Source organism: Callithrix jacchus, chromosome 8, assembly GCF_049354715.1.
Source record: "Callithrix jacchus isolate 240 chromosome 8, calJac240_pri, whole genome shotgun sequence".
NCBI lineage: Eukaryota > Metazoa > Chordata > Mammalia > Primates > Cebidae > Callithrix > Callithrix jacchus.
This window is the reverse complement of record NC_133509.1, coordinates 23,618,947-23,641,052: the sequence shown is the minus strand read 5'-3', so window position 1 is coordinate 23,641,052 and position 22,106 is coordinate 23,618,947. Positions and strand designations below refer to the sequence as shown.

The 22,106-nt window shown below is 37.6% G+C and overlaps 1 protein-coding gene across 38 annotated transcripts in view; it reads right to left on the bottom strand.

The window, feature by feature from the left end:
* PEAK1 (pseudopodium enriched atypical kinase 1) overlaps positions 1-22,106 on the bottom strand; it is a 308,653-nt gene that overhangs the window by 255,820 nt on the left and 30,727 nt on the right. For 5 of the 38 annotated variants that reach the window (XM_078333891.1, XM_078333889.1, XM_078333896.1 and 2 more), the window contains one exon: positions 1,030-22,106. This exon is cut by the window's right edge. The exons of the other annotated variants lie outside the window; for them this stretch is intronic. The gene's annotated coding sequence lies outside the window, so the exon portion shown is untranslated. The remainder of the gene's footprint in view (positions 1-1,029) is intronic. 38 annotated transcript variants of the gene reach the window in all.

Here is a 22,106-nt window from a genome sequence, read left to right as displayed (position 1 = left end):
TGCACTCCAGCCAGGGTAACAAGAGGGAAACTCCACCTCAAAAAAAAAAAAGAATACAACACAGAAAATATTTGTATGTGAATCAGAGTACAGATAGTAAAGACAAATAGTCTCAGACACCAGGGAATTTTCACAGCACTTAGAAAGGTAGCACAAAATCTGAAACACAAAATTGCTAAGAATGCAGGAATGCAAATGGAGAGTTCTTAGAAAGTATTAGCTTTTCAACCCTTAAAAAATACAACTTTTGTGAGTAGTCAATGAAAATACAGACAGATGGGAAAACACCATCACCAAGTTGGTCTTGGTTTTCTAAATTCTAGAAATCGTAAGTGCAGTAACAAGTACCCTAATCAAGTAAATCAGTGGTCAAACTGAAGCCTGAGAGCCAAATCCAGCCCAGGGCCTGTTTTTGTCTGATCTATGAGCTAAGAATGGTTTTTACATATTTAAAGGGCCATAAACAAAGAAGAATATGCAACAGAGGCAGTATGTTGCCACAAAGTTTAAAAGTTTAAAGGGGATCTTTAGAGAGGTCTGCTGACTTCTGAATAAATAATTTATAAATCAATAAAACAGGTCTTAGTAGTGTCTCTTATCCAGAGATCTGTAGTGTGCCATGGCATCACAGTACAGTAGAACTGGAAAGAGGCACTAAGACCATCTTTCCTTCCCAGGATATTGCAAAGGTGCTGACTATGGCCCATAGGTTTCTGTCTTCCAGGTTTACTGTATCCTGGGTCAAAAGCACGTTATATCTCACAACATTGGCTCCCTTTTCCTTTGGTGAAGCAATCTGGGAATTTTAAAAAAAGATGTACAGTAGAGTAAATGCACTCTCCTCCAACTCTCCACTGAGCCTTTGCTACACACAACTAATCAGCTAAAAGTGAGGTGCTGATAACCTTCACATTTGACTAACTCAGCATCAAAGATCACTTCCTATTCTCCCAGCTTCATTTCCCTCTACTCTACTTACATATTCTTTAAACTAAGTAAATCAATCTACTAGCATTCCTGAAAAAGCACCTGTTTTGTCCCATGGACCTTGGTCTATGTGGTTTCTCTCCTATGGACATGACCTCCTTTTTCTTCCCATCCAAATTCTTTCCATCCTTCATGGCCCAATTTGACATCCATGATACCTTCAGGAAGCTTATAACCAAAAGGAAACATAGCTCAGGTACATACAAAAAAGTTTTTAAAATCTTAAAAGTTGTAATAAATAAAATATTATAAAATTCCAAGGAGTAAAATGTCACCTGTGGGGAAAATGTTTAGGTAACACTTTTGGAAAGTCTTTGAGTAAGATATGAAAAAGAGTAGACAAAAGAAAAAGGGATATTCCAGGCAGTGGAAATGAGCAAAGTTACATGAAAAGTAAAGAGTTCCTCTTCAAAGTTTCCATTTTTGTTAAAGAATAAATAATATTCGTTAGAAATTATAGTCTCTTTTAAAAACTAGCTTCCTTCAAGCTTCCTTGCTTTTTGCTGTTAACTCTTTGTTAAACCCTATGTAGCTGTTAAACATAGTAAAAGAATAAGTGCATTATATGTTCTTGTACTTTAATCAAGTTATTTGTTTTTGCCTATAGCTGCTCAGACATGTCTAAACACACCCAGGCATTTCTCAGCTTACAGCCTATGCCTCTTCCTTATTTGGAAATATTATTCTCCTAGTTTCCCGTAAAATACCCCCTTCCTTTTTTTGTTCTCCAACACGCATTTATCTATTTAGGAAAGTTTTAAGTTTTTAGACAATTGAGATCAGTCTAGATTGTGCGGTCCAGTTCCAGCCAATGGAGACAGGACACAGCAATAAGGACCCAATGCACCAGGGATAAAAGCTTCTGCTTTTCTTTATTCAATGTGCTCTCATGACAATTGGGCTTCTGAGAAGCACCCTTTCTACAGAAAGTAAAATTGCCTTGCTGAGAAAATTCATATTTGAGTGCTATTTCCTTTGGGGCACTGAAAATTTTACTTCTGTTACAAAAGGGATAACTTGTTATAGTAGCAATTTTCATCTTTTTGTTTTCCTAGATTTGCCTCTAACCAAGAGATGACACAGAGAATGCCCTTAATTTCTTACCTATAATTTTGAATGTTACCCAAAACCGTAGATTTAATATGCTAATCAGGTAATCAATATTCAAAGTAGACAGTTTTCAGCATACATTTTCAGGTAAGTTTTGTGAACATAAAATTTCAACTCATCGGGCTGGGTGTGGTGGCTGATGCCTGTAATCCCAGTAATTTGGGAGGCCGAGGCAGGTGTATCACAAAATCAGGAGATACAGACCATCCTGGCCAACATGGTAAAACCCTGTCTCTACTAAAATACAAAATATTAGCCGGGCATCATGGCATGCACCTATAGTCCCAGCTACTCAGGAGGCTGAGGTAGGGGAATGGCTTGAACCAGGGAGGCAGAGGTTGAAGTGAGCCAAGATCATGCCATTGTACTCCAGTCTGGCAGCAAAATCAAATATAAATTATGTGGCTTTAAGGCTGAATTCTGTTATTTTCATGCCATTAATCAAACCAAAAGGACTGAAAGTAAAAACTTCATTATTTTAGTTTCCTTTTTACTAAGTAATTTTACTCTATGGATTGCAACCTTTCACATTCTGGTTCACTCCAAACCTTGAGCCTAGTAGATGCTATCTAAATACCTGTTGAATTAATAATATTGGAACACGATATACATTTCACTGAAAATATTCTTTCTTTAGGTATGCAGTATAATAGAAAGTAGAGAAAAGATAAGGATCATTAATTGAAAGTGTTGTAAAAGTGAAGCCATCAAAAAACTTAAACAATTACTTCAAAACCATCTTTGAAGCAAATAATCTATTCATATGTAACTCAGATCTTTACTGTAGCCTTTGTTGAAAACACTACACACATACCACCACCACTACCGTGACGTTTTTTTCTAAATACAGCTTGAGGGAGGAAACCATATAAATGATTAACAGAAGTCAAGCACGGTCCTGGCAATTTAGGAAGCTGAAGCAGGTGGATCACTTGAGGTCTGGAGTTCAAGACCAGCCCGGCCAACAAGGTGAAACACTGTCTCTACTAAAACTACAAAAATTAGCCAGGTGTAGTGACACACGCCTGTAATCCCAGCTTCTCGGGAGGCTGAGACCGGAGAATCACTTGAACAAGGTAGAGATTGCAGTGATCCAAGATCGTGCTATTGCACTCCAGCCTGGGAGACAGTGAGACTCTGTCCTCAAAAAATAAATAAATAAAAATAAAACAAAACAGAAAAGAAAACTGCCACTTATTCATCTTTATACTTCATATAATTCCTAGCACAGAGTGGGTACTTTGAAATCATTCATTGAGTTGAACAGTCATAGAGAAAATGTTTTCTCTGCTCTCCATGACTTCACTATATTTCAAAGGTATTAGGTATCAACTCTGGCAATAAAAGTAGAACTTACACTACTATGAAAGCTTGACCTATTTCAAGAGTTCTCTGATTATGAGAAGAGATATCCATAGATGTGTTCCCTAATTACACAAGTAGAAGAAGATACATTGCTCTACTGTTGTTGATTTTGCTATATTTAGTTGGCTCTGAATTGAATTATTCAAGCATGTACAAATATAACCTTAACGGGGTCCACATACTTGCTCCTAACAATGTGGATACAAAAGCTGCCATTCAGATACAAGATGACAGGCAATAGGAATCTGACAGGCCAGTAATTTACTGCATTTTCTGCACATTGGAATTTGTAGGCCTCCATAGCCATTAAGCAAAATTAGTTTCATGATGTCAGCCAAAAAGCCTAATGGGCAACAGTTTTATGTCATTAAAAAAAACTACTGTCCTCAATCTGTCTGAATCTGTGTTTGCTCATTAGAAGGCTCTCAGTGAATCAGAAATGAGGGTTTAATTGCACTCTTGCTCTATGAATGTTTAGTATAGCCCTGAACTATAAAAAATTCCTATTCTCCCTTTCCCTGTATCTAAAATAGTTTAGATATAGTTGAAGAACCTAAGTATCAGACAGGCTAGCAGTTCTCTACTAATATGGTTTGGATCCAAGTCCCCACCCAAATCTCATGTCAAATTATTATCCCCAATGTTGGAAATGGGGCCTGGTGGGAGGTGATTGCATCATGAGGGCAGTTTCTAATGATTTAGCACTAACCCCTAGTGCTGTTCTCATGATAGAGTTCTCACAAGATCTGGTTGTTTACAAGTGTGTAGCACTTTCTTCCTCTCTCTTTATGCCTGCTTCCCCCTTGGCCTTCTGCCATGATTCTAAGTTTCCTGAGGCCTCCCCAGAAGTCTAGCAGATGGCCAGCATTATGCTTCCTATACAACTTGAGGAACCATGGCCAATTAAACCTCTTTTCTTTATAAATTTCCCAGTCCCAGGTATTTCTTTATAGCAGTGCAAGAATGAACTGACACATCTATCAAAAATGGAGCAATTTCAAAAACATAAATGTGATTTTAATATGTATTTATCCAATTTAAAAAGCAAGTGTCAGAGAAAAGCTTCATCTTCTCTTGCTCCTAATTACTGATCTCTGAATCCATGATGCTCTCTTATGCCCCTATCCGTTCGAAATTTTTATTTTTCCCCTCTGCTTGTTTAGAATCTCCTCCTTAAACCTATCTGGCAAATTTCTACTCATAGAAGTCCTCCCCGGTTTTTCAAAAAAAGATGTATGCAATCTTCCCTTATGCATGTTTTATATACTTACATCAAGTACCTCTCAAACTATAACTGTGTCTCTTACAGTTAGAGAACAGTAAGCTCTCTATGGGCAATGACTGAACACCTCTTGGCGAAGCTATTATTGAGCTGGTACACACCAACAGAGCCTAAAGCGTTGTACTTAAGTACTAAAATACTTCTGTAAGGCAGTCTGGTGAAGTGTCAATGCCTCAAACTCCACCAGTCCTAAGGTGCCTGCTGATGGCCCAATCTACCCACCACCACTACAACCCAGCAGGTAAAGCAACAAAGCCTGACACAGCATAAAGGATGAAGTAAGTGGTTCTTCAAGACCCTGATCCAGTGCTACAGCCATGTTAACTGGTTGGTGCCTATTTTGTACTTACTGGTAAATGCTTTAAATATCACTCCTACCTCTTCATAGCCAAAGCACAGGACACTGCCTAGCTTATCAGGTTTTAATTTTTTGGCAAGATAATGAATGAAGACATACCAGGTCTATCAATCACCAAGGGTCAATGCGCATGCTGTCAGAACTATGCAGATAATGATCAGTGATCAAACTGGCAAGAAAAATCCAGATGCTAAAGCACTAGAGAGAAAAAAATGATCAAGTCTGTCTAGTCTCTGCGTTTGCCTTCAGGACTTGATAAAATAAATGCTTATCTTGACCATGTGCAAAAAAAAAAAAAATCTTCCATATAATACTTTATAGAGAATATAATTCAAATGTTTTTAAATAAAGTTTAAAAGCAAAGTTTCTATAAAATAAGTCTCCATAACATACCACAGTGATCACTAAACTCTAATCAGTGTCTTAGATAGGAACACAAATATCACTAAAGGAAGAACACAGTGATTAATTCAAATGGATAGGAAAAGGCAAGAATGAGAAGAGTCTGTTAATTACAAATGGCATGTCTAATTACAGATTTTGCTAGGGGATTCAGATACTTCTAATTAGTTTTACTTGGTATATTAATTATAAATAGAATACCATGAGAGAATTTTCTAATTACAGAAATGTACCTAGAATGTAAAATCAAAGTTTCTAAGTTATCTTTATAACTTAATAATTAAATGTTCAATAATGTATAATAATAATTTTAAAAGTCATCAATAAAATATGTCACACATATGCACACGAATGTTCACTGCAGCACTGTTTACAATACCAAAGACCTGGAACCAACCCAAATGCCCATCAATGATAAACTGGACAGGGAAAATGTGGCACATATATACCATGGAATATTATGCAGCCATCAAAAACGATGAGTTCATGTCTTTGCAGGGACATGGATGAACCTGGAGACCATCATTCTCAGCAAACTGACACAAGAACAGAAAATGAAATACCACATGTTCTCACTCATAGGTGGGTATTGAACAATGAGAACACATGGACACAGGGAGGGGAGCACTACACACTGGGGTCTGTTGGGGAGAATAGGGGAGGGACAGTGGGGGGTGGGGAGCTGAAGAGAGATAGCATGGGGAGAAATGCCAGATATAGGTGAAGGGGAGGAAGGCAGCAAATCACACTGCCACGTGTGTACCTATGCAACTATCTTGCATGTTCTTCACATGTACCCCAAAACCTAAAATGCAATTAAAAAAAAAAAAAAAAAAAACATATATATATATGTGTGTGTGTGTGTGTCACATTAAAGTCGAGTTACTCAGAATATTGCTATGGTGGTGACAGAGTCTTTATAAAATCCATATGGGAGCAAGTATGTAGCTCAAAGAGGGACAAATATGTAGCTTCAATAATAAGAATTTTGAATTTATAAATGGTGATAGAACAATCTTTTTAGGCTATTTCCTTTCTGATAGAAAAATTGTCTTTCATTCAACCTGTAGGAGTTTCAGAAATTAAAACATTAAAAATAAAGAGATCAAGACCATCCTGGCCAACATGGTGAAACCCCATCTCCACTAAAAATACAAAAATTAGCTGGGCATGGTGGCGCATGCTTGTAGTACCAGCTACTCAGGAGTCTGAGGCAGGAGAATCACTTGAACCCAGGAGGCAGAAGTTGCAGTGAGCTGAGATGGTGCCACTGCACTCCAGCCTGGCGACAGAGCTAGACTTTGTCTCAAAAAAAAAAAAAAAAGTTAAAAATAAAGATGGAAGGAATAAATCGTAGCAAGAGAAGCTTATCTAATTTCAACACTATCTCATTAAGATCAATCTTTAAACCAAAAAAACAAAACCCTGCTGTGTTATATACTAATGAAAAATTCTACAAGGTGACAAAATCTCAAATAAGCATAATGTGTTTACTAAGGACAAATTAAGGAAAACCATTCTGATTTTTTAGTATTTATATTAAAGTAAAAATTTAGAAAAGAGGAGAAAAATTAAAGACCATGGTGTATTTTAACTTTAAGAAAAGCTTTTAAAGTTTCATTAATCTTAAAACAATCATGTAAATTATCTTGGTTATTAGCTCTAACATGAATTTTAGCAGAAAATACATACAAAGAAAATGTAAGTAATAATTACAGTATCTACCATTTATTGAACACCTATATACTATCTCAGGCAGAATGCAAAGTGCTTTACCTAAATTGTTAATTTTCACAACCATCTAACTTGGCAGATACTATCATCCCTAACTTACTGATGATGAATTAATATTAAAAATAACTTTGCCACAGTCAGCTAGTAAGTGGCAAAGATTCAAACCTATAGTTGATAACCTAACAGCCTCTGGGCTGGCCACTACACCCCACTAACTGACCAGATGGCCTCAATGTAGTTAAAGTAAGCCAGTGTAGCACTGAAGTTCCATGGTGTCCTAGCTGCTGTAGATGTCTAAGTTAATGCTTCTGTCTACTATCCCAATGACTGTGACTATCTGAATATCTAAGGAAAACAATATAATTTAGTAATTATACTTCTGACCCTGATTTGGGAAATCAAGAATGTGGTCAGTTGGCTTAAGAGCTATCACAAAATTCTATTTCCACTAAACTCACTTTGATCCAAATGATCAAAAAATGATTAAACACTTAGATACAGAAGTAAAAGGATTCAATCATGTCCAATATAAGTTAAAAACAAATGTAATAATAAAAATAAATGAGTTTAACAGAATGTATTAAAAAAAAACCTTCTCCAACTTTCATGAACACATATAACAAAAAAGAAAATGGACAGTTCACTGACAAAAGTCAGACAACTTGAAGCTCTCCTAAATAAATGAGCATGAATAAAAAATTACCACATACTTAACAAAGGCACAGAACAAATATTTTAAAAATGAGTTAATGACTTGGCTAAATGAAGAGTAAAAAGTGAAAATGGGGAAAACAAGGAAATTTATGAGAAGAGTTGACCTTTCTCCAAGTTCCTTCTCACATAAATACTACCTGCTCTACCTATAATCCCAGCACTTTGGGAGCCCAAGACGAGCAGATTGCCTGAGGTCAGGAGTTTGGGACCAGCCTGGTAAACATGGCGAAACCCCATCTCTACTAAAAATACAAAAATTAACTGGGCGTGGTGGCAGGTGCCTGTCATCCCAGCTACTTGGGAGGCTGAGACAGGAGATTCGCTTGGCCCCAGGAGGCAGAGGTTGCAGTGAGCTGAGACTGTGCCATTGCCCTCCAGCCTGAGAAGAGCGAAACTCCATCTCAAAAAAGTAAAAAAATAATAATTAATTAATTAATACCTGCTCTATATTTCCCAGGAAGTTGATGGGGGGGGGGGCGGAAGAGTACCTGCTCTTGAGGTTCTTTACTAAAACAGTCCTTCAGAATATACCTACCCGGGCAGAACTCTCCTCCTCATATTGCGGCCAAAGAAATATCACCTCTCTCCTAAGAGAAAGTCTGACATCCAAAATAACAGCCTCTCTTGTCCTAAACAGCCTCTTTCTGGAAACGTTTTCAATCCCTCTATATCCCATAGCGTATTTTGAAGACATACTTTTCTGGTTTTCTTTTTTTTACTCCCCACCCCCCCGAGACGGAGTTTCGCACTTGTTACCCAGGCTGGAGTGCAATGGCGCGATCTTGGCTCACAGCAACCTCCGCCTCCTGGGTTCAGGCAATTCTCCTGCCTCGGCCTCCTGAGTAGCTGGGATTGCAGGCACGCACCACCATGCCCAGCTAATTTTTTGTATATTTTTTAGTAGAGTCGGGGTTTCACCATGTTGACCAGGATGGTCTCGATCTCTTGACCTTGTGATCCACCCGCCTCGGCCTCCCAAAGTGCTGGGATTACAGGCTTGAGCCACCGCGCCCGGCCACTTTTCTGGTTTTCTAAATTGAATATTATTTATTATTTAATAAGCATAATGAAAAATTTAAAGAGTGATTTATGATATACATAAATTCTGAAACAATAAGGATATTTTATAATGCAAATATAATTGTCATTTTAAAAACACAGGCATCCTTCACAAAGATGGTTCCATTTGAAAATAAATTTTTAATAAATTTTTACATATTTTCTACTTTTTTATTTGAAAGAAACCATGCCTTAAACAAAAGCTGTATTACAGTTACACATCTCTTAACAGGAATATATTCTGAGAAATTCATCATTAGGTGATTTAACAATTGTGCAAACATCATAGACTATATTCACAAACCTAGATCATATAGCCTACTACACCCAAAGGCTGCATGATGTAGCCTATGGCTCCTAAGCTACCAACCTATACAGCACGTTACTGTACTAAATACTGTAGGCAATAACAATGGTATTGGTGTATCTATACACAGATAAGATGCTGGGGGCAGTGGCTCATGCCTGTAATCCCAACACTTTGAAAGATGAAGGTGAGAGGATCACTTGAGCCCAGTTTGAGGCCAACCTGGGCAACATAAGGAGAACCCATCTCTATAAAAATGTCTTAAAACTTAGCTGGGCATGGTAGCACCTGCCTGTGGTTGCAGCTACTCAGGAGGCTGAGGTGGGAGGACTGCTTAAGCCAGAAAGGCGAAGTCTGCAGTGAGCAGTGATCCAGCCACTGCATTCCAGCCTGGGCAACAGAGTGAGACAATTACTCAGTTACAAATAAAACACAGCTAAGGTATATGTTCTTTTTTTTTTGGATGGAGTCTCACCCTGTTGCCCAGGCTGGAGTACAATGGCACCATCTCAGCTCACTACAACCTCTGCCTCACAGGTCCAAGACATTCTCCTGTCTCAGCCTCCCGAGTAGCTGGGACTACAGGCGCACAGCACCATAACTGGCTAATTTTTGTATTTTTAGCAGAGATGGGGTTTCACCATGTTGGCCAGCCTGGTCTCAATCTCCTGACCTCAGGTGATCTGCATACCTCGGCCTCCCAAAGTGCTGAAATCACAGGTGTGAGCCACTGCGTCCGGCCTACAATATTAAACTCTAATGTGGTCCTCTTTGATCAAAACTTTGTCACTCAGTGCATAACTGTATTTACAACTCTTACCTGGTTGGTGTCTGGAATAACTTCCGGAATCTTATCTACTGTATCATTTGCTGATTCAAAAATCATCATATTGCCCAACTCCTTTACTTTATCTAATAAAACTTACTAAGCTTGGACATGTAAAAACCACATGTGGTATATTTTCTTCTAGTGCAACAATGCCTATGAGACTGGGCAAGTCAAGACCAACAGTGATCTCTCCCCTTCATACCAAACAACTAGACTATCATTTAAATATGTTATTATTTTACAAATGAGTTTAAGAAGAAAACTATGCCTGACTATCATATTTCCTAAAACTATAAGTTTCTAAGGACTGTACTGACTTTGTATAGCAATATTATTTGTATATGTCCCATAAAAATAGAGCAAGCAAACATTTCGTAATTATTTCACTTGTGAAAAGGCCAACCATGTAACAGTTTTATGAAGCATCTCATTTCTTTAGCAAACTACTGAAAGATCATCTCCCTCTCTTTGACATATATGGACAGTAGAAGTCATAAGGAAAGGCTAAATGAAATGATCCTCAAAAATTCTTGCTTCTTACAGAGTACGAAATTCAATAGTCTAGCTGCCAGGAATCTTGCTATTTCACAGTATTATTTACATATTACAAATTATATTTAATTAGAGTTTATTTGTTACATTTTAAAGGCAATGGAAAATAACATCTTTGCTGACATTCGAACACATTTTAACTCTACTAAATGCTAAAACTTTGTAATAACATTTTGTGTCTTGGTGGTTTTTGGAAGGTCAATATAATTGCCTATTTATATGCTGAAATGAATCCTTTTAAAAATCACATTGTTAATTCTCTTTGGCCTCAGAAAACAGACATGTCAAAAACTCAATTGGAAAGCAAATAAATCATGATCATTGGAAATGTTATTAAATAATCCTAAAGATGAAATCTGAATCAAACTGCAAAAAGACCCTCAATCTCTGCCACCAAGAATTGTGTTGGATTCACTCATCTATCATTTATAGAAAAGAGGTAATCAGCATGTCCTTAGCCAAGCACAAACATGTTTGTTGAGATGGAGTGTGTAAGTCTGAGGATTTTGCTCATCACTCCCATCTTTCCTTGGTTTGCAAGAAACAACTGTGGCTCAGCTGAGACTGTCTTTAACTGGTTTGTTTTTAAAGAGCCATATCTGCTGAAATGAGATTGCCTAAAAGCACTGCAATCCTCTCCAGTGGGATTTCAAGTTATATTGGTAATAAATGTGCTCACTTAGGTAACAAGAAAGAAGTAAAAGACAACCTACAAATAGTGCTTAAAATCTGAGGTTATACATTTTCTCCAATGAAATAAATGTAGTTGAGTGCCATGCATTTCAAATAGAAACTCAAAAATCTGGGGATGTCCACAGCAAGACCTTCCCATAAGGAGCAAAATTATCTAGCAGTCTTTCTGAGTGGTCCCTGAATTAGTGTTCTCTATTAAACTAAAAAGTCATAAGAGAACGTGAAGCATTTTTGAAAAGCTCACTGAAGAATAAAATAAGACTTTAAGTCTTTAAATCTAAAGAAACAATCTAGAAATATACACAAATCCCAAATTGTATACAATGTAACAAATATAACACTTATCAAACACCCTCATACTTATAATTCTGTACATTCCGGGAAGAATGGTATACACAGAGGGAAGCCATTTTCTAACTCGACATACTAGGCCAGGGTTCCCCACACCCAGTATGTACAGATTCAGGGGCTTGCTATAAATATTCTAGGAGTGTATATCTAGAGTAAGAACTGTTCACTGCCAACCCAAGGGCCCATGCAACATTAGACTGCACCAATAGGGGCCCTTAAGAGGACTGGTTAGGTAGGTCCAAGACCTTCATAAGAGATGGAATAAGCTTTAGAAAAGGGACCAAAAACTCTTGTAACGGGAAACTTTTCCATTTACAGCAGGACTTGCCCACAAGATACCAAAACTAAATGCTGTTTCACTAGAATGGGACTTATTTTAACTCATCTATGAACTCATGCCATCCTATCCAGACTGGTTTTCAATCCTTAATTAGGATAACTACCCAAAACCTACCCCAACCCCTGCTCTTTCCTAGTACTAAAAATGAGATTTTTCTTCCTCAACAATTACTCAGTAAATTTCCTTACAATATTTCCTTATCTGGCAAATGTAAATTCCTTACTATACTTCCTTACCTGGCAAATAAACTTAGCTTTGTCATGTTTTCTTTTTGTTTGTTTGTTTTTTGGTTTTTTGGGGTTTTTGTTTGTTTGTTTGTTTTAGCTCCCTTGGTCTTTGTTACATTCTTTGATGTACTGATTTTCAAGAATATTTTCATTCCTTTTCTTCTACCAAAAGCAAATCAACATTGCCCTGGGAGTCAGAATTGGTCAATAGCATGACCTGCCCTGGCAATACAGGTTGGTTATGTAATAATACAGGCTGATGGTTAGGTCATGCCACTGGTGTACCTGAAAATCTGCCAGACAATTAGAATCACCACTTCAGCAAAAACAGCAACTCCCTGAGGACTCTGGAGGTACTGATCAGTGTAGTGTTAGGAGGCCGGACATAACTGACCTTTAAAGGCAATATCCCTTTTTATTCCTGTTTCTGCTTATTATGCACATGGTCCACTGTCAAAAAGATATGAGAAAATCAGTTTTTTAAGTTTCTGAAACAGGTTCTTACTCTGCCACCCAGGCTGGAATGCAGTGGCATGATCACAGCTCACTGCAGCCTTGATCTCCCAGGCTCAAGTGATCCTCTCACCTCAGCCTCCCGAGCAGCTGGGAGCACAGGCATGCACCACTATGCCTGGTTAATTTTTGTACTTTTTTGTAGAGATGGGGTTTCATATGTTGCCCAGGCTGGTCTTGAACTCCTGGGCTCAAGTAATCCATCCACCTTAGCCTCCCAAATTGCAGGGACTATAGAAGTAAGCCACCATGCCTGGGCAAAAATCAGTTATTATGCAACAACTATTTGCTTGACAAGCTTCCCCCACTCTCCCATATGGCAGATAGATAAGTGTGTTGCTGGAAACCCTTGTATGCTACTTTCACCAACCCAAAACTATCTACATTTAATATACAGTCTTTTAGGAGGGACTTATTCTGAAGGTAATTTCAGAGTGAAGTATAATTGCCAGGTAAAAGAAGTTTTATTTAGACAATATGAGCTAATAATATGATTTCCCTTATTAGGTCAGCCTTGGTTCCCAGCACTTTCTAAACCCTGCTCTCCCTCTTCACAGGAAATATCCCAGAGGTTCTGTGGAACCCAAACAGCAAAATGCTATTATGGATTTTTAAATAAGGGAGTATGGGAGTAGCATGCTAAAATCACGTTAAAACATTATTAATCTTAAAAGATTAATAACATGACAAGATAATCTAAGACTTCAGGTGAGAGACAATGGAAGCTAGAAAACCAACTTAGCATGACATAATTGATCCATAAAGAATAAGGCAATGGCCAGATGCAATTATATGCACTTGTAGTTCAAGCTACGCAGGAGACTGAGGCGAGAGCACTGCTCAAGGCCAGGAGTTAATGGCTACAGTGACTATGACGGCGCCTGTGAATAGCCACTGCACTTCAGCTTGGGCAACATAGTAAGATCCTGTCTCTTAAAAAAAATTTTTTTTTTCTTAAAAAGAATAACGCAATGACTCTAAGCATAGTAAAGAAGAGCTAAATTTGACATTACCAACACACTTTGTCTTTTCTATTACAAATTCCGTTCATTGAATAAACGGAAAGGATTCACTTGTAAGGCACAGAGTCATTTTTATCCATCCAGGTTAGAGAGTGCCACCAGGAAATCATCTTTCTGAATTACAACACTCTACTCTCCCAAGATTTCTCCAAAAACACCCTAGAAGGAGCAATTTCAGAAGTACTCGTTTAGCCATTATTGCTGCTTTGATGGCAATTAGCTTGCCTGCTTGCCTTCTCTAGGTACTCCCACCTCTACCCCTACCCACAAAGCACACCATAATATCCCCAAAAGCCACTTTGAGAAAAAGGAATAGGGCAAAAACAAGAATCTAAGCACCTAATTGTTATTTGACCTGGAAGTGGGACTAAAAGAAATTAGATGCTTTGCCAAAATTTGGAATAAAACCAGAGTTAAGTGTTTTAAAAATTCGAATGGGTTTTTAGATAACCTTCATATTTTCTCTGCCTTTAGATACAATATACCAAATATAAAATCCTGTAAAATTAAAATTCACAGAAAAGTTTCAAGCTAGACTCCATTCGTGTCATTCTCTCTCTCTCTCTCACACTCCTTCGGTCTCTCTCTCTCTCTCTCTCTCTCTCTCTCTCTCTCTCTCTCTCTCTCTCTAACTTTAGTGCAGCAAGAATGGTTAATAGAAACAGCTAATAAATCAGCTTCCTTCAGGGACTCCCTGCCACCATCAGGGCAAAGTTCTGACTTGATAGCCTGGTAATATAAAGCCCATAACATCTGATACCTAACAATCCTTTCCAATCTCATCCTTCACCATACTACTTTCCATTTCCTCATTCACCAATCATTTCTACTGAATATCTATAGATCCCCAGTGTTTAACGTCTCATACTTCCGTACTTTGGTTCATTCTTTTGCCCTAATGCTCTTTCGCCTTGTGTGGCTAGGTAAGCCTCAAGTTCTTCTCTTAGAAATATTTCTTGACATCCTTCCTCTTGGGGCCTTCAATACATCCCTCCTTAACCCACACCAAATCTGCATTAGGCTCCCTCTTTCATGCATACCTCTATCAAACTTCTCAGAGGGTACTGTCAATTCCAAAACTAGGGAATGCCTGCTACATTATAGGTACTAAAATAGTCATTAGTTCCCAGTTCTGTGTTCCTCCTAGAGCAGAGTCATTTTTCTTTCTCTTCTTTTTCTTCTATTTTGTCTAAGAATTTTCAGTATTCTACCTATTAACTTGACAGTTTTATGCACATTTGGAATATGGCTATTAGCTTCTTAAAGGGGAATCCAAATGAGATTCAATACACAAGGAAGTTTTTCCATATAGGGCTCAATGAATCAAGCTGACTCCAAAAATGAGCTTTTATGAATATTACTAAAACAAAGGAAAAAAAGAACTTTTCTTAAAATGTTTATTGTATCTACTTTGAAAATATATTCATACATCAGTTTCTGAATGATCAAAATGTTGAAATATGAAATCACTTTATATCATTATTTATTTTTTGAGACGGAATCTTGCTCTGTCACCCAGGCTGGAGTGCAGTGGCACTATCTTGGCTCACTGCAACCTCCACCACCTGGGTTCAAGCAAGTCTCCTGTCTCAGCCTCCTGAGTAGCTGAGATTACAGGCACTCACCACCACGCCCAGCTAATTTTGTATTTTTAGTAGCAATGGGGTTTCACCATATTGGTTAGGCTGGTCTCAAACTCCTGACCTCAGGTGATCCACCCATCTCAGCCTCCCAAAGTGCTGGGATTACAGGTGTGAGCCACCATGGCCAGCCAGTTTATATCATTATTTTAAGTAAAGAATAAGATCCACACTGCAAAAGGAAATCTGCCTTGAGAAGAAACATCAGAGTTAAAACTTGCAACATCTGACTCCATGTTCCTTCCTTTGATCATTTTAAGTAGGATAAACTGTTAAAGGATACATAAAAATGTGATAACCCTAGTTGCCAGAACTCTGTTCAAAATCTTCCGCTAGGGATTCAAATTTCCTGCATGACATCCTTATGCTATTAGTGTGAATAACAAAAAGGAAGCTTTTAGAAAAACACTACCCAAGACTATACCCAGTTGTAGCCTCAAACTGGCATCATTCCCATATATGACATCATTTTTATAATAATCTTACTAGATTTAGAAATTCTACCAAATCAATGGTTCTAATAAAAGCACAGAAATGTGATCTAATATAAAATACATGGGTCTCGGTTTGCTTTTTAGAATAACTTTGGTCAATCTAACCTCTTCTATTTCTTAAGCTCTAAGATGTAGCAATTATGAAGCCACTATTTTAAAATGTTTCTAAATTACCTGGTGCACCTTAACTCAGTAACTCTCTCTAGCTCTAAAAATCAAACTACCCATTCATGGAAACATACTTAGGATAAAACACTGTGAAAAACAGACTGCAAATAAAAACACTAGTCAACTTAAATCAAAAGATTAAACTCTAACAAAATGATTTACAATTATGCCTCAATAATAAAAATGTGAATTCAATACTAATTGTAATATTGTGGGATTTCCCTTATTTACTTGAGGGAGGGTATGGAATGTAGAAAATAAATGAAGTATTCTAAAGATCAGAGTGAAACAAAACATAACCTAGCTAAATCTGAAATTTAGTGGGAAAAAAATACATGCTCACAAACTATTATATTTTTGTCCTTTACCTTCACTCCTTCCCTGCTGCCAGCCACCTGTTTTAGATGTTCTCATGCAGAGAAAATAGCAACAATGCCATATTCCTTCCGAATGCAATCAGGCTTTGGCAAACTTAAGTCAGTATGTCAGTTAAAAATAGAAACAACCCAAAATGTGATTTGGCAAATAACTACTTAAGTATTGGGGAGTTCCTCCCTTGAATGGTATTATACTTTCCATTTATCATTTTTAAATGTACAAAGAAAACTGAAAGTCTGCACATGTAGCTCTGGACAAATACTAGTTTCCAAATCAATAATACATTATGCGTTACTCTATTAAGCATACATGAGGAACAAAATTATGCCATTTTGGAAACAGAACTCCTTGTGAGAGTGGTCCTTAGTGCTGTGATATTTCAAACCACTGCTTCTATTTTCAGATAAACCCTACTGACTCCTTTATAAGTTAGCATTCAAATTTGCCAGAAGCTTAAACAACCATTTTCATCAACACGTGTGCCAATTGCCTTCACTGGGCCTCCACCAAATCTATTTAGGATTCTCAAACTAAGCCTGCATACATAAAGTTTTATCTAAGCAGTCGCACCCATTTGGCTACAAGTTGCCTGTGGCTGCTTTTGCTATGTCAACAGAGTTGAGTAGTTGTGACAGATCATCTGGCTCTAAGTAAACAGTCTGCCCCCAGCACTTTTAATAAATAAACTTGATAAAATTCCCTTACCACTGTCTTCACTGTTCATCTATGAAATAAAGGCTAAGGAGTACTTACAGAATTTCTCAGAGCATATGCAATTAACTTTTTAATATTTATACTACTTGGAACCCATGTATAAGATACTTTCCTGAAATACTGAGTTGATTCAGCAACTAGGGTCAACCTAAAATCTTCTCAGATTCAAAATGTGAAATGCCTTCGCCCAACACCATCCTGATTACTATTATTGAGAAATAAGTATAATACTGTCATAAGGAAGTTGGGTAATGACAGAAGCCTATTTGTGTGTCATTATTTCTGCTAAAGAATAATGGTTAATGAAAAAAAAATGGTTAGAGGTAGTTAAAACAAATGTACTTTAAAGTTTTGCAAATAGAAGACAATGATGCTGTTTCACTCTGTAGCCATTCTAATTTTCCAGCAAAAAAATCCAAGGTCTAACCTTCAGATTAAAATGTCGGATAGCTAAATATTAAAGAAATATCTGAGAAATAAAGGGAGCTATGGGGAATGCTCTGGTTGTTAACTTCATTGTAATTATTTTGTGTATTACAATTTTTACTCTCTAAAGGTAAGGATGGAGATAAAGCAAAGGAGTCTTTTTTCTAACCCAGTCCAGATACTTTTTGAGGTCACTGTCATAAGGAAGGCTAGGTGCCAAGGCTGCCTCATTCTGTAGAGAAAGAAGACAGACAAAAGGAAGTCACACTGCATGAAAATAATTCATGGAAAACCCTGAAGTCTGAAAGGCACATTTCTAAAGAGAAGAAGAGTCATATCATTTTTTCATGGTGATTAACAGAGGCACTTATTTAGATGCAATCTGAACCTTTGGTCTTCTAACACCAACTCCCTCCTGACTAGTTAACAGCACTGAGAATTTCCAAAGGACCAGGCTTGGGGAAGAATATATGAAGAAGGAAGGAGTCTGAGTTTTGGAACGAGTCAAATAAACCTGATTTGAATCTAGCACCCATTTTATACGTGATCTTGAGTCAATTATTTAACCTCTCTGAGTCTTGGTCTTTTCATGAAAATAAAAATGGTACTCCATTCACAGAACTACCATTAGGATTAATGGAGCTATTATAGGAGGTGCTAACTCCTGGAATGTAAAAATAATAACAGCAGTTAAACATATATAGAACTATAGGCAAGGCATATATTCCTCAGAAAATCTATTTAGTAGGTATTATAACTTGTCCAAAGTTACAAAACAAGCAAATGGCAGAACCAGATGTGGACCCAGGAAGTACACCTCCAATGTCCTTGTTCTTAATTATCTCTTATACTGAAGTTACTATTGGAATGAGCATACCATGTATTCCTAAGAATGGCTCTATGTACAACAACTTCATCAACATTTGAATTTTCATAGATTTCTAATTTGGAAACAATTCTGCTTTTTTGTTAAAATGCTGTTAGTAGCACAAAGCTACAAACATCATGGTCATAAGTTCAGTATCTGTTTAAGTCACTGAATTATAATCAGAGGGGAAAAAATTTCCAAAACCCCAAAACATTTAGGCTGACTTTGTTCATACCCATCAGAACAAGGACTACATTAAAAAAACAGAAAGGGCTATGGAACAAACACCTCCTCTCCATGAGGAGCTTAGAAGGGATTTTGGTGGCATTAAAATCTGAAGACTCAGAGATAGAAGGGCCCTTGGTTTAATGACAGAGTGAGAAATGAAGCCAAGAGAGAAATGTTGCTTTCCCCATGTCCCATAGTTGGTCATCCATTACGTCAGACCATGTGCAAGAGGATCTTCCCAGGACACCACTATGTTTAGATTCCTACTGAACTGCAAACTCATGCCTCATTAACACCTCAATGGAAAGACATGTATAGTTAGGCTGTCCCACAACAGAAATATATTGGAATCTGCAGATGGAGAGGGATCCTCTTACCAAAGATCTTTAATCTATTTAATACAATTATTGTATATCCATAATTTTTTAAAAATCTATTTAAACAAGACACAGTAAGCTTGTTAACTCAATAAAATGTATATAAGCCTGTAAACATTCCTAATGCATTTCTGAACTATTTCTGTGTTCTCAACATAGAATACATCTCCAGCAGAACGATTCAAGATGGCCGATCGCTAACATCTTGGGATTGCAGCTCTCAGTGAAAGCGCAGAGAACGAGAGGACGCCACACTTTCAAATTTTGGTCACTCATGGAGCAGAAGATTCCAAGTGGAGGAGCTGCACGGGTCGCCAGCACGACTCCTGTGGCCGGCGCAGCAGTTTTGCCGGCACCTCAGCGCAGCAGCTACTGGTGCAGAGTAAACGGGACTGGTTCCCCTTCGGACCGAGGTTCAGAGGAGCTGCATGGGTCGCCAGCGCGACTCTTGTGGCCGGTGCGGCAGCTCTTGGTGTAGAGTAAACGGGACTGGTTCCCCTTCTGACCAAAGTTTGGCACTCTGGGAAGGCAGAGTCGCCTATTACAGACTCAAGAAGGAAGCTAGACTGGAGATTACTGGGCAGAAAAGCATTATCAGTCTTAAAACCACTGTTTTGGCAGGCGCAGTGGTTTGCTCATATTTCGGCCCTGGGAATTAACAACTTGGACGTCCATTCAGAGACCTAATCTGAAAGTTGGTAATTACAAAGACAACAGGTGGATAAATTTACAATGATGGGAAGAAACCAGCATAAAAAGGCTGAGAATACTCAAAATCAGAATGCCTCTCCCTCTAAAGAGGATCACAGTTCCTCATCAACAAGGGAACAAGGCTTGATGGAGAACGAGTACATCCCATTAACAGAATCAGGCTTCAGAACATGGATAATAAGAAACTTCTGTGAGTTAAAAGAACATGTTGTAGCCCAATGTAAAGAAACTAAGAACTTTGAAAAAAGGTTTGACGAAATCCTAATGAGAATAGACAACTTAGAGAGGAATATAAGTGAATTAATGGAACTGAAGAATACAATGCAGGAACTCCAAGAAGTATGCACAGGTTTAAACATTCGAATTGTTCAAGCAGAAGAAAGGATATCAGAGGTCGAAGTCCAACTTAATGAAATAAAACGACAAGATTAGAGAAAAAAGAATAAAAAGGAATGAGCAAAGTCTCCAAGAAATGTGGGACTATGTAAAAAGACCAAATTTACGTTTGATAGGTGTACCTGAATGCGACGGAGAGAATGAATCCAAGCTGGAAAATATTCTTCAGGATATTATTCAGGAAAATTTTCCTAAACTAGCAAAACAGGACAATATTCAACTCCAGGTAATACAGAGAACACCACAAAGATATTCGTCAAGAAGAGCAACCCCAAGGCACATAATCGTTAAGATTCACCAGGGTTGAAACGAAGGAGAAAATACTAAGGGCAGCCAGAGAGAAAGGTCAGGTTACCCACAAAGGGAAGCCTATCAGACTTACAGCAGATCTCTCAGCAGAAACTCTACAAGCCAGAAGAGAGTGGGGGCCAATATTCAACATCCTTAAAGAACAGAACTTTCAGCCCAGAATTTCATATCCAGCCAAACTAAGCTTCACAACTGAAGGAAAAATAAAATCTTTTATGAACAAGCAAGTACTCAGAGATTTTATTACCACCAGGCCTGCTTTACAAGAGCTTCTGAAAGAAGCATTACACATAGAAAGAAACAACCAGTATTAGCCTTTCTAAAAATATACCAAAAAGTAAAGAGCATCAACATAAAGAAGAATTTACATCAATAAATGGATAAAACAGCTAGTTAACATCAAATGGCAGTAATCCTAAATTTAAATTGACTAAATCCCCCAATCAGAAGATACAGCCAAAACCCAACAATATGCTACATCCAGACCCATTTCACATGCAAGGATACACAAAGACTCAAAACAAAGGGATGGAGAAAGATTTACCAACCAAATGGAGAGCAAAAATAAATAAATAAATAAAAAGCAGGAGTTGCAATTCTCGTATCTGATAAAATAGATTTTAAAGCAACAAAGATATAGTGGTAAAAGGATCAATGCAACAACAAGAGCTAATGATCCTAACACCCAGATACATAGAGACTTAGACTGAATGAGACAGAAAATTAATAAGGATATCAAGGACTCGAACTCAGATCCAGAACAAGTAAACTTAATAAATATTTATAGAGCTCTCCACTTTAAATACACAAAATATACATTCTTGTCAATACCACATCACACCTACTCATAGGTTTAAATGAAATATTGATTGGCCATTATTAATACTCATTTTTTTTAGAATAAAGCAACATTTCCATTCTCTCTCCCTTTTTCTTCCTCTTTCTTCCTCTCCTTCACTCCTTTTTTTTCTTTCCTTCTCTCAAAAAAAGAAGAAACCAACTTGTAGACCTCTAGATCCAAGTCAGCAATGTCTCTCTCATTGCCTGATTTCCTTCCTTCCCTTCTCTCCCTCCCTCCCTCTCTCACTGCCTCCCACCCTCCCTCCCTCCCTTTTTTCCTCCCTTCCTGACTTCCTCTCTTCCTACAAAAAAAAAAAGAATACATCTCCAACAGAAATTATCTCCCTCCTTCTAGTATTCCTCACAAGAAAACTGCCATTAAGGCCCGATTACAATCCAGATAATCTTTTCTACAAAAATACTTGCTCCCTTAAATTAATAAATTCCCTCTTCCTGGAAACAGACACATCAATACATTTTTTAAATGCTAAGTTATCTGATGCTTTACTCTCTCAAAAGACTGGATGTTCACTATCTGGTGTAAATACAATTAGTCTGCTTCTAAAATAATTTTGTAGGGTATGAATTCCCTCATCCTAGTTTACAAATATTTGTCTTAATGCATGTCTTACCTTTTATTCAAGGCAAAACAGATGGAATTGTTGTTCAAATTCAAAACAATCACATAAGAAAAGTGATTTGTTAACAGCTG